General features: G+C 45.9%; 1 long non-coding RNA gene and 1 pseudogene across 1 annotated transcript in view; both read left to right on the forward strand.

Moving 5' to 3' along the window:
- The window catches only part of LOC141582884 (uncharacterized), a 154,282-nt gene that overhangs the window by 62,376 nt on the left and 78,650 nt on the right, over positions 1-13,256 (forward strand). The gene's annotated exons all lie outside the window — the stretch shown is intronic.
- Positions 1-13,256, forward strand: part of LOC120365306 (uncharacterized) — an 81,389-nt pseudogene that overhangs the window by 18,758 nt on the left and 49,375 nt on the right.

Raw genomic sequence — 13,256 nt, forward strand, 5'->3', positions numbered from 1 at the left:
GCCTATGCCTATGTCCTGAATGGTTTTGCCTAGATTTTCTTCTAGGGTTTTTATGGTGTTAGGTCATATGTGTAAGTCATTAATCCATCTGGAGTTAATTTTAGTGTAAGGTGTCAGGAAGGGGGCCAGTTTCTGCTTTCTGCACATGACTAGCTAGTTTTCCCAACACCATTTGTTAAACAGGGAATTCTTTCCCCATTGCTTGTTTTTGTCGGGTTTGTCAAAGATCAGATTGTTGTAGATGTGTGGCATTGCTTCTAAGGCCTCTGTTGTGTTCCGTTGGTCTATATCTCTGTTTTGGTATCAGTACTATGCTGTTTTGATTACTGTAGCCTTGTAGTATAGTTTGAAGTCAGGTAGTGTGATGCCTTCAGCTTTGTTCTTTTTGCTTAGAATTGACTTGGCTATGCAGGCTCTCTTTTGGTTCCATATGAAGTTTAAGGTGGTTTTTTCCAGGTCTGTGAAGGTAATTGGTAGCTTGTTGGGGATAGCATTGACTCTATATATTACTTTGGGCAGTATGGCCATTTTCACAATATTGATTTTTCCTAACCATGAGCATGGAATGTTTCTCCGTTTGTGTCCTCTCTTATTTCGTTGAGCAGTGCTTTGTAGTTCTCCTTGAAGAGGTCCTTTACATCCTTTGTTAGTTGTATTTCTAGGTATTTCATTCTCTCTCTTTTTTTTTTTTTTTTTTTTTTTTTTTTGAGACGGAGTTTCTCTCTTGTTACCCAGGCTGGAGTGCAATGGCACAATCTCAGCTCACCACAACCTCCACCTCCAATTATCCTGCCTCAGCCCCCCAAGTAGCTGGGACTACAGGCATGCGCCTCCATGCCCAGCAAATTTTTGTGCTTTTTTTTTTTTTTTTTTTTTTTTTTTTTTTTTTTTGCCCATACAGTATGCTATTGGCTGTGGGTTTGTCACGAATAGCTTTTATTATTTTGAGATATGTTCCATCAATACCTAGTTTATTGAGAGTTTTTAGCATAAAGGGATGTTGAATTTTGTCAAAGGCCCTCTTTGCATCTATTGAGATGATCATGTGGTTTTTGTCTTTGGTTCTGTTTATGTGGTGAATTATGTTTATAGACTTTTGTATGTTGAACCAGCCTTGCAACCCCGGGATGAAGCCTACTTGATGGTGATGGATAAGCTTCTTGATGTGCTGTTACAAGCAGTTTGCCAGCATTTTATTGAAGATTTTTAGATCTATGTTCATCATGGATATTGGTCTGAAGTTTTCTTTTCTTGCTGAGTCTCTGCCGGGTTTTGCTATCAGGATGATACTGGCCTCATAAAATGATTTGGGAAGGATTCCCTCTTTTTGAATTGTTTGGAATAGTTTCAGAAGGAATGGTACCAACTCCTCTTTGTATGTCTGATAGGATTTGGTTGTGAACCCATCTGGACATGGGCTTTTTTTGTGTTTGTAAGCTATTAATTCCTGCCTCAACTTCTGCCCTTGTTATTGGTCTATTCAGGGTTTCGACTTCTTCCTGGTTTACACTTGGGAGGGTGCAAGTGTCCAGGAACTTATCCATTTCTTCCAGGTTTACTGGTTTATGTACATAAAGTTGTTTGTAGTAATCTCTGATGGTAGTTTGTATTTCTGTGGGATCAGTGGTGATATCCCCTTTATTGTTTTTTATTGTCTCTATTTGATTATTCTCTCTTTTCTTTTTTATTAATCTGGCTAGTGGTCTATTTTGTTGACCTTTCAAAAAACCAGCTCCTGGATTTATTGATTTTTTTTTGAAGGGATTTTGTGTGTCTATCTCCTTCAGTTCTTCTCTGATATTAGTTATTTATTGTCTTCTGCTAGCTTTTGAGCTTTTTTGATCTTGCTCCTCTAGCTCTTTCAATTTTGATGATAGGGTGTCAATTTTAGATCTTTCCTTGCTTCTGATGTGGGCATTTATTGCTATATATTTTCCTCTAGACAGTGCTTTAAATGTGTCCCAGAGATTCTGGTATGTTGTGTCTTTGTTCTTGTTGGTTTCGAAGACATCATTTCTGCCTTCATTTCGTTGTCTATCCAGTCAGCATTCAAGAGCCAGTTGTCCAGTTTCCATGAAGTTGTGCGGTTCTGAGTTAGTTCCTGAGTTCTAACTTGATTGCACTCTGTTCTGAGACTATTTGTTATGATTTCTGTTCTTTTGCATTTGCTGAGGAGTGATTTACTTCCAATTATGTGGTCAATTTTAGAATAGGTGTGGTGTGTTGCTAAGAAGAATGTATATTCTGTGGATTTTGGATGGAGAGTTCTGTAGATGTCTATCAGGTTTGCTTGGTCCAGGTCTGAGTTCAAGTCCTGGATATCCTTGTTAATTATCTGTCTCATTAATCTGTCTAATATTGACAGTGGAGTGTTAAAGTCTCCCACTACTATTGTGTGGGAAACTAAGTCTCTTTGTAAATCATTGAGAACTTGCTTTATGTATCTGCGTGCTCCTGTATTGGGTGTGCATATATTTAGGATCATGAGCTCTTCTTGTTGCATTGATCCTTTTTCCATTACGTAATGTCCTTCTTTGTCTCTTTTGATCTTTGTTGGGTTAAAGTCTATTTCATCAGAGACTAGGATTGCAACTCCTGCTTTTTTATTGCTCTCCATTCACTTGTTAAATCTTCCCCCATCCCTTTATTTTGAGCCTATGTGTATCCCTGCATGTGAGATGAGTTTCCTAGATACAGCACACTGATGGGTTTTGACGTTTTATCCAATTTGCCATTCTGTATCTTTCGATTTGGACATTTAGGCCACTTACATTTAAGGTTAATATTGTTATGTGTGAATTTGATCCTGCCATTTTGATGCTAGCTGGTTGTTTTGCCTGTTAGTTGGTGCAGTTTCTTCATTGTGTTGATGATCTTTACCATTTGTTATGTAATGGGAGTGGCTGGTACTGGTCATTCCTTTCTATGTTTAGCGCTTCTTTCAGGAATTATTATTAGTCACAGTCTGCCAGTAGAGGTGTTGCTGAGCTGCTGTGGACACTAACCAGCTGCTGTAAACTTCCTTGGAGTTTTCTTTATAGGAGTATAGTTAGAACTGCCTTGGTAATGGTGTCTGTCTCTATAACGGTGGACTGTCTCTGTAATGGTGGGCTGCCTTGGTAATGGGGGACCGCCTCAGTAGTGGTGGACTACCTTGGTAATGGCAGGTGCCCTTCCCCCACAGAGCTGAACCATCCCGGGTCCAGCTGTGCTTGCTGTGAAGCTCTCAATCCAGAGTGTTTCAAATTGCTGGTCTTTGTGGGGGTGGGACCAGCTGAGCCAGATCACCTAGCTCCCTGTTTCAGTCCTCTTTTTTCTTTAGTTGCATGGGTGACTCTGTCTCCCAGGTGTTCCAGTCACCAGTTGAAAAGGTGCCCAGATTTGTGTGGGTTTTTGTGTGGAGACCCACTGCGCTGGCTGAAACAGCAGCGCTGGGGGCTTAAGGTGCTTTTCCCCCCAGGAATCTCCTGGTCTGTTGGCAGTAAAAATCTGGAAATACAGTAATCACCCACCCTCTGCATTTTCACTGGGAACTGCAATCCAGAGCTGTTCCTATTCGGCCATCTTGGATCCCTGACATATCTTTTTTTTTTTTTTTTTTTTTTTGAGATGGAGTCTTGCTCTGTCACCCAGGCTGGCGTGCAGTGGCATGATCTCAGCTCACTGCAGCCTCTGCCTCCCAGGTTCAAGGGTTCTCCTGCCTCTAAAGTAGCTGGGATTACAGGCACCTGCTGCCACACCCAGGTAATTTTTGTATTTTTAGTAGAGACAGGGTTTCACCATGTTGGCCAGGCTGGTCTTGACCTCCTGACCTCATGATCCACCCACCTCAGCCTCCCAAAGTGCTGGGATTACAGGCTTGAGCCACCACACCTGGTGCCTAATTCCTATTCACAGGTAGTGGATGGGAGCTATGGAACCTCTCCCCAGAATACATGCTGGCCCCATCAGAATGTCGGGTTTCAGGCTCCTAAGAGATGATTCCTCTGTTTGTGCTCCACACCCAAATAATCCATCTTAGTCCACTGTCAGACAACTTCCAGGAATGACAGTGGCTGTAGTCTAGCTGGAAAAACACCGAAGTGGGAGTCAGTAGATCCCCAGGACTCTTTTGACTCAGCCACTAACAACTTAGTATGGCCTTGGGAAGAAAAGAAGCTGGAGCGACCACGCCTGTAATCCCAGCACTTTGGGAGGTCGAGGTGGGAAGATTGCTTGAGCCCAGGAGTGTGAGAGCAGCCTGGGCAAAAGAGCAAGACCCCATCTCTACAGAAAAATTCAAAAAATTATCCAGGTGTGGTGGTGTCCCCCTCTAGTCCCAGCTACTCGGGAGGCTAAAGTGGGAGGATCACTTGAGTCCCAGAGGTCAAGACTTCAGTGAGCCAAGATCATGCCACTGTACTCAAGCTTGGGCTTCAAAGTGAGACACAGTCTCAGGAAAAAAAAAAAAAAAAAAAGCTGGAGCTTTTGTTATCTCATTTGTAAAAGGTGGATGATATTATCTCCTTCATGGAGTTACTGTGAGGATGGAAATAAAATTATTTTTTCCTCTCCTTTTGGAAATACAGTTAGATAATCACAGTGGCTATGCGCGGTGGCTCACGCCTGTCATCCCAGCACTTTGGGAGGCTGAGGCAGGTGGATCACCTGAGGTCAGGAGTTCAAGACCAGCCTGGCCAACATGATGAAACCCTGACTCCACTAAAACTACAAAATTTAGCCCAGTGTGGTGGCATGCGCCTACAATCCCAGCTACTCAATAAGCTGAGAATTGCTTGAACCCAAGAGGTTGAGATTGTGGTGAGCCGAGATCATCCCACGGCACTCGAGCCTGGGTGACAGAGCAAGACTCCATCTTTTAATTTAAAATTCCCATAATACAAGTTGTTCTCCCCAGTTATAACTGCCAGTTTGTTTTCATCTAAGAAAAACAAAACAAGACAAAACAAAAATTGAAATGCTGGTCATTTCTGTGGACAAAAAGATAAGTATGGCCGGGTGCTGTGGCTCATGCCTGTAATTCCAGCACTTTGAGAGGCTGAGGCAGGAAGATCACTTGAAGCCAGGAGTTTGAGACCAACCTAACCAACACGATGAATCCCCCCTCTATTAAAAATACAAAAGTGAGCCAGGCGGGATGGCATACGCCTGTAGTCCTAGCTACTCAGGAGGCCGAGGCAAGAGAATCACTCAACCAGGGAGGCAGAGGTTGCAGTGAGCAGAGATCATGCCACTGCACTCCAGCCTGGGCAACAAGATCAGAACTCCATCTCAAAATACAAAAGGAATGCAACTGCTATTTTCTGGTTATAATCACAAAGTTCAGAATGTGGAAAAGCTAAGCAATATGAAAAAAATACAGAGTTAAAGTTTTAAAAAATTATCCCAAATTGGATCACCAAACCTTTTTTTTTTTTTTTTCCTTTTTTTCTTTTGAGACAGACTAGGTCTTGCTGTTGCCCAGGCTGGTGTACAGTGGCACAATCACAGATGACTGCAGCCTCAACCTCCTGGGCTCACTCTGTGCTCCTGCCTCCTGAGGAGCTGAGACTACAGGTGCACACCCCTACACCCAGCTAATTTTTTAAAATTGTTTTTGTAGAGTCGAGTTCTCACTATGTTGTCCAGGCTGGTCTCGAACTCCTAGCCTCAAGTGATTCTCCCACCTTAGCCCTCCAAAGTGCTGGGATTACAGGCATGATCTTATTGGAGACCGGGTCTTTACAGAGGTTGTCAAATTAAAATGGGTCATGAAGGTGGGGCCCTGATCCCATATAACTGGTGTCTTTACTAAAAGGGAAATTTGTTGCCAGTAAACAAAAAAGGATAAAATATTTTTTTCTTGAGACAGGGTCTTATTCTGTCACCCAGGCTGGAGTGTAGTGGTGTGATCAGAGCTCACTGCAGCCTCAATCTCCTGGGTTCAAGTGACTCTCCTACCTCAGCCTCCTGAGTAGCTGGGACTATGGGTGTGTTCCACCATGCCCAGCTAATTTTCTGTATTTTTTGTAGAGATGGTATCTCACTATGTTCCCCAGGCTGGTCTTGAACTTCTGGGCTCAAGCAATCCTCCCACCTCGGCCTCCCAAAGTGCTGGGATTATAGGTGTGAGCCACTGTGCCTGCCCAAAGGGAAATTTGCACACAGAGACAGACATGCATAGAAGGACGATGGCCACTATAAGCCAAGGGATGCCTGAGCCAGGATAGAGGCTGGGACAGATTCTTCTCCAGAGCTTCCAGAGGAAGCCCGGCCTGCAGGCACCCAACTTTAGACTTCCAGCCTCCCAACTGGGCGACAACAATTTTTTGTTTATTTATTGAGCCAGGGTCTTACTCTGTCACCCAGGCTGGAGTGCAGTGGCATGATCTCAGCTCACTGCAGCCTCATCCTCCCTGGCTCAAACAATCCTCCCACCTCAGCCTCCTGAGTAGCTTAGGAGCACAGTCACATGCAACCATGCCTGGCTGATTTTTTTTTTTTTTTTTTTTTTCTGAGATGGATTCTTGCTCTGTCCCCCAGTCTGGAGTGCAGTGGTACAATCTCAGCTCACTGCAACCTCCATCTTTCTGGTTCAGGCAATTCTCCTGCCTCAGCCTCCTGAGTAGCTGGGATTACAGGCATGTACCACCACGCTCAGCTAATTTTTGTATTTTTAGTAGAGACTGGGTTTCACCATGTTGGCCACACTGGTCTCAAACTCCTGACCTCATGATCCGCCCGCCTCAGACTCCCAAAGTGCTAGGATTACAGGTGAGCCACCATGCCCGGCCTTGTATTTTTTTAGTAGAGACGGGGTTCCATCATGTTGGCCTGGCTGGTCTTGAACTCTTGACCTCAAGTGATACTTTCACTCACCCACCCCAAGTACGGGGATTACAGACATGAGCCATGGCATCTGGCCTGAGACAACAAATTTGTCTTGTTCTAAGGCACTTAGTTTGTGGTACGTTGTTACATTATCCCCAGCAAAGTTATACCCAAGGAATAATCCATTTCACTGTTGTTGTTCTTTTTTTTTTTTTAAAGGGGGTTTCATCATGTTGGTCAGGCTGGTCTTGAACTCCCGACCTCAGGTAATCCACCCGCCTTGGCCTCCAAAGTACTTGGATTACAGGCGTGAGCCACCACGCCCGGCCCATTTCACTGTTGAAGGACACAGAAGCTCATGCCCTTGATCATTTCTGAATGTGTAATTAGGTTTTGGCCAGGAGCAGAGGCTCATGACTGTAATCCCAGCACTTTGGAAGGCTGAGATGGGAGGATCACTTGAAGTTTGGAGTTTGAGGCCAGCCTGGCCAACATGGTGAGACCCCATCTACACACAAACACACACACACACACACACAAATTAGTTGGGCATGGTAGCGCACACCTATAATCCCAGCTACTCAGCAGGACTGCTTGAGCCTGGGAGTAAGAGGCTGCAGTGAGCTATGATCGTGCCACTGCACTGTAGCCTGGACAACACAGGAAGACCCTATCTCTTAAAAATAAGGGTGGGGGTGGGGGAGGGGACTTGATCTTGTGGTTTTGTTTTTGTTGTTGTTACTGTTGTTTTTGAGACGGAGTCTCGTTCTGTGCCCAGGCTGGAGTCCAGTGGTTCAATCTCAGCTCACTGCAACCTCTGCCTCCTGTATTCAAGTGATTCTCCCGCCTCAGCCTTCCCAGTAGCTGGGATTGCAGGTGTGAACCACCACACCCAGCTCATTTTTGTGTTTTTAGTAGAAATGGGGTTTCACCATGTTGGCCAGCCTGGTCTCAAACTCCTGACCTCAGGAGATCTGCCCGCCTTGGCCTCCCAATGTGCTGGGATGACAGTTGTGGGTCACTGCGCCCGGTCGATTTCATGTTTTGGCTGGTTTGGGTCTGGCAGGTGTATGGTTAATAAACCAGGTCTAAATATTTCTAGGCTACCGGTGGGTCGGGCACGCACTGACAACAATGTTGTGGATGGTGATATTGGCTTCAAGCATGGAAGAAAACAAGGTCTTCTCTCCTTTTTTCACCCCGACGATGTGGACGAGCTGATCCAGGAGATAACAGGTACATGAGGCCCCGTGTACATCCTGAGAAAGGGGATGCCAACTGCTGGGACCCCAGCCCCCCTGCCACCACCCAGCCAACCCAGCCAGTGGCTCTTCCATGTTTCTTACAGCTTTGGAGAGGTTCGCTATTCAAAGGGGAATGAATCAAGGAAAATACAATGCTGGGGCACAATCTTGTCAAACATGGCAAGGAATATGCTTTGGTTTAAGAAAACTCATGGCCGGGCACAGTGGCTCACGCCTATAATCCCAGCACTTTAGGAGGCTGAGGTGGAAGGATCACCAGAGGTTGGGAGTTCGAGGCCATCATAGCCAACATAGTGAAACCCCCACCTCTACTAAAAATACAAAAATTAGCTAGGTATGGTGGCACATGCCTGTAGTCCCAGCTACTGGAGAGGCTGAGACCAGAGAATCCCTGCAGGCAGAGGTTGCAGTGAGCCGAGACCACACCATTGTACTCCAGCCTGGGTGACAGAGTGAGACTCCGTCTAAAAAATGAAAAATAAAAATAAATAAGAAATCCCGATCCTTCTGCCAGGAATGGGGGTCCATGCTTGTAATCCCAGCACTTTGGGAGGCTGAGGAGGGCAGATCACTTGAGGTCAGGAGTTCGAGGTCAGCCTTGCTAACATGTCTCTACTAAAAATACAAAAATGAACTGGGCATGGTTGCATGTGCCTGTAATCCCAGCTACTTGGGAGATGGAGGCAGGAGAATCGCTTGAACCCGGAAGGTGGAGGTTGCAGTGAGCTTAGATCATGCCCCTGCACTTCAGCCTGGGGGACAGAGCCAGACTCCATCTCAAGAAAAAAAAAAAAAAAGACAACTCGACCCCCATTCGTCTTCTCTATAAGCAGGCTCAGAAGGATGGCCGTGGAGTTTTTGGTCAACCAGGGGCTTGAACACAACAGAATGTCTTCTAATACAGGTGACCACTATAAGGAATAAAACAGGTCAGGTTTGGTGGCTTTCATCTATAATCCCAGTATTTTGGGAGGCTGAGGCTGGAGGATCACTTGAGCCCAGCTGTTTGAGACCAGCCCAGGCAACAGGGTGAAAGCCCATCTCTACAAAAAATAAGTTAGTCATACATGGTGGTGCACCTGTGGTTCCAGCTACTGGGAGGCTGATGCAGGAGGACTACTTGAGCCTGAGAGGTGGAGGCTGCAGTGAGCCACAGCTGCACCACTGTGCTGCAGCCTGGAAGACAGAATGAGACCCTGTCTTCAAAAAAATAAATCCCATTGTAAGGATATAACAGGCTGAGTACAGTGGCTTGCAGCTGTAATATCCGGACTTTGGGAGGCTAAGGTAGGAGAACTGCTTGAAGCCAGGAGTTTGAGACCAGCATGGGTAACACAGGGGGACCCAGTCTCTATAAAAAACACAAAAATATTAGCCAGGCACAGTGGCACTTGCTTGTCGCCAGCTACTCAGGAGGCTGAGGTGGGAGGATCATTTGAATCCAGGGAAGATGGAGGCTGCAGTGAGCCATGATGTCACCTCTACACTCCAGCTTGGGTGCAGTAGTACAGTCAGAACTCGGCGCAGCCTGCACCTCCACAGAGTGAGACCCTGTCTCAAAAAAAAAAAAAAAAAAGGGCTGGGGGCTCATGCATGTAATCCCAGCACTTTGGGAGGCTGAGGTGGGTGGATCACAAGGTCAGGAGATCAAGACCATCCTCGCCAACATGGTGAAACTCAATCTGCACTAAAAATACAAAAAAAAAAAAAAAATTAGATGGGCATGGTGGCACATGCCTGTAGTCCCAGCTACTCGGGAGGCTGAGGCATGAGAATTGCTTGAACACAGGAGGCAGAGATTGCAGTGAGCCAAGATCGCGCCACTGCACTATAGCTCAGGATTATAGGTGTGTGCCACCAGGCCTGACTAATTTTTGTATTTGTGTAGAGGTAGGGTTTCGACATGTTAGCCAGGCTGATCTCCAACTCCTGACCTCAGGTGATCCTCTCACCTAGGCCTCCCAAAGTGCTGGGATTGCAGGCATCAGCCACCGTGCCCAGCTTGGTTTTTTTCAAGTATTTAAAAATATAAAACAAAAAAACATTCTTATGCAGCTCATGGGCTGTATAAAAACAGGTGAGGCATCTGTATGTCTCCCGTGTAGATACTATATGCTGTGGTTTCTAGACCCCTGGCTGGATGTTTGTTTGTTTGTTTGAGACAGAGTCTCTCTCTGCTGGCCAAGGTGGTGGAGTGGTGTGATCTCAGGTCACTGTAACCTCTGCCTCCCAGGTTCAAGCAATTCTCGAGCCTCAGCCTCCCTAGGAGCTGGGATTACAGGCACTACCACACCCAGCTAATTTTTTATATTTTTAGTAGAGATGGGGTTTCACTACGTTGGCCAGGTGCTCTCAAGCTCCTGGCCTCAAGTGGTCTGCCTATCTCGGCTTCCCAAAGTGCTGGGATCACAGGCATAAGCCCTGTCTGGGTACATTTAAGGTATAATGGCATATGGAGGCTGAGGTGGGAGTATCACTTGAGGCCAGGAGATCAAGACTAGCTTGTGCAACATACCAACCAGAGAGATTCTATCTCTACAAAAAAAATTTTTAATTAACTGGGCATGTTGGTGGTGCACACCTATAGTCCTAACTACTTGGGAGGCTGAGGCAGGAGGATGATTGAGCCCAGGAGTTCAAGGTTACAGTGAGCTGTGATCACACCACTGAATTCCAGCTCCGAGACACAGCAGGACCCTCTTTCTAAAAATTGTGAAACATGTTTTGTTTTGTTTTCTTGAGACAGAGTCTTGCTACGTCACACAGACTGGAGTGCAGTGGTGCAATCTTGGCTCATTGCAACCTCCGCCTCCTAGGTTCAAACAATTCTCCAGCCTCAGCTCCTGAGTAGCTGGAATTACAGGCGTGCACCACCGGGTCTGGCTAATTTTTGCATTTTTATTAGAGACCGGGTTTCACCATGTTGGCCAGGCTGGTCTCGAACTCCTGACCTCAGATGATCCACCCATCACAGCCTCCCAAAGTGCTGAGATTACAGGTGTGAGCCACTGCGTCCGGCCTTGTAAAAAATGTTAGTGGCATTTTGATTATAATTGAATACTTCAAAAAAAGTCAAATGTGCATGCATATGATTGTTTTTGCCAGGACTAGGGGCCAGGACCTTTTCTGATGCCTTCACCTTGTATTCCAGGGCCTTGCAAACAATAGGTGCTTAGCAAGTGCAACGGAAGGCACTCAGACAGTGCTTGATGTACAATGCATACATATCATCATTAGGAAGAAAAAGACAGAGAGGAAGAACATGGGAAAATTCAGGGCAATTGATCAGGTTGGCCCCATTGTTGCTAAAAATCAGAGGAGACCAGGCTGTGCGCAGTAGCTCATGCCTGTAATTTCAGCACTTTAGAAGGCTGAGGCAGGTGGATCACTTGAGCTCAGGAGTTCGAGACCAGCCTGGCCAACCTGGTGAAACGTCATCTCTACTGAAAATACAAAAATTAGCCCGACATGGTGGCAGGCGCCTGTAATCCCAGCTACTAAGGAGGCTGAGGCAGGAGAACCGCTTGAACCTGGGAGGCGTAAGTCGCAGTTAGATGAGATTACACCACTGCACTCCAGCCTGAGGGACAGAGCAAGAATCCACCTCAAAAAAACAAAAACAAACAAACAAAAAAAAAAACAAATTCAGACAAGACCAAGATATCTGCAGATGATATGCAATGTTACTTTCCCTGTGCACTTTTCCTGCCTCTTGGTAGACAGCTCCTAACATCACCATGAGATCCTGGTGAAGGAGGGGTGGATACTGGGGTTGTTTGCTACAGTTTAATGAACCATTTTTCCCCCAGAGATAAATGTTCATCTTCTATTACATTCCTCTGTTTTTCCAACCCCTGCTGTGGGCTGTTTACCCTCAGGGCACTTTTCCATGAAGCCACCAGGTGGCGCCATTGCTGCATAAATGAAACAAACTGACCCAAGATTAGAACACTTCTATTTTCTTTGAGCTGGGTGGGGTGGCTCAAACCTGTAATCGCAGCATTTAGGGAGGCTGAAGTGGGTAGATCACTTGAGACCAGGAGTTCGAGACCAGCCTGGCAACACGGTGAAACACTGTACTAAAAATACAAAATTTAGCCAGGTATAATGATGCAAGCCTATAATCTCAGCTACTCGGGAGGCTAAACAGGAAAATTGGTTGAGAAGCGGAGGTTGCAGTGAGCCAAGATCGCCGCACTGCACTCCAGCCTGTGTAACAGTGAGACTGCATCTCAAAAAAAAAAAAAAATAGTATCCCTAAGGACTGAGAGGGGAAACTGAAGCACACAGACTGGAGTTGGGGTGGGGCTTGGCTAGAGAATGGGTTCAAGTAACCTGTGAAGGACTCTCAGAAAGTCACAGCAACTTAAAAATCATTTGTTCTACCTCCTGCTTCCACATTTTCCAGATACAGAAACCAAAGCTGAGAGGCGGAAGATAACTATCCCAAAAGCACCACGTCGGTGGGGAGCGGGATTGCCAGAGAAAACTCCAGACATCCAGTGAAGTGTGAATTTCGGATTCTCAGTGTATGTCCCAAATAAGGCACGCAACTTAGACTAAAACCTTATTCACTCTTTGTCTTCAAATGTAACTGGGAATCTGTACGATGATTTGCTAAGTCTGACAACCCTCATGAGGGTGAAATGAAGATTAGGAAGATTATTAAATGTAATAAGCAAACATGCAAAATGAGGACAACTCTGTTCTCATTTTGCAGACAAGGGAATTGCACGTTAGGGAGGCGACTTGCCCCAAGGCCACACTCACAAGCCTCAGAGTCAGGATTTGAACCCGGTCCTGATTCCAGAGGTCTCAACACCGCCCAGTCCCACTTCTGTGTGTGCAAGTTCTGTCTTGACTATAACCCTCTCCCCATCATGTAAGTGGGCCATTCCCCTCCCTGACATTGATATTGAAGGACCCCGTCTTCAGCAGGTGCCTCCTGACCCCCATGAGCCCAGATCCCTGGGACCTGGTAGCTTCCCTCGTCACATTCCCTGACTCCCCATCTTAGGACCCAAGTCTGACCCCCTTCAGGATCTACAGCTGTTACAAGAAAGGGGACCCAATCCAGACCCCAAGGGAGGGTTCTTGAATCTCGTTCAAGAAACAACTCAGGGCGAGTCTGTAATGTGAAAGCACATTTTTTTTGTTTGGTTGTTTGTTTTTTGTTTTGTT

The sequence above is a fragment of the Saimiri boliviensis genome, chromosome 1, assembly GCF_048565385.1.
Source record: "Saimiri boliviensis isolate mSaiBol1 chromosome 1, mSaiBol1.pri, whole genome shotgun sequence".
Classification (NCBI taxonomy): domain Eukaryota; kingdom Metazoa; phylum Chordata; class Mammalia; order Primates; family Cebidae; genus Saimiri; species Saimiri boliviensis.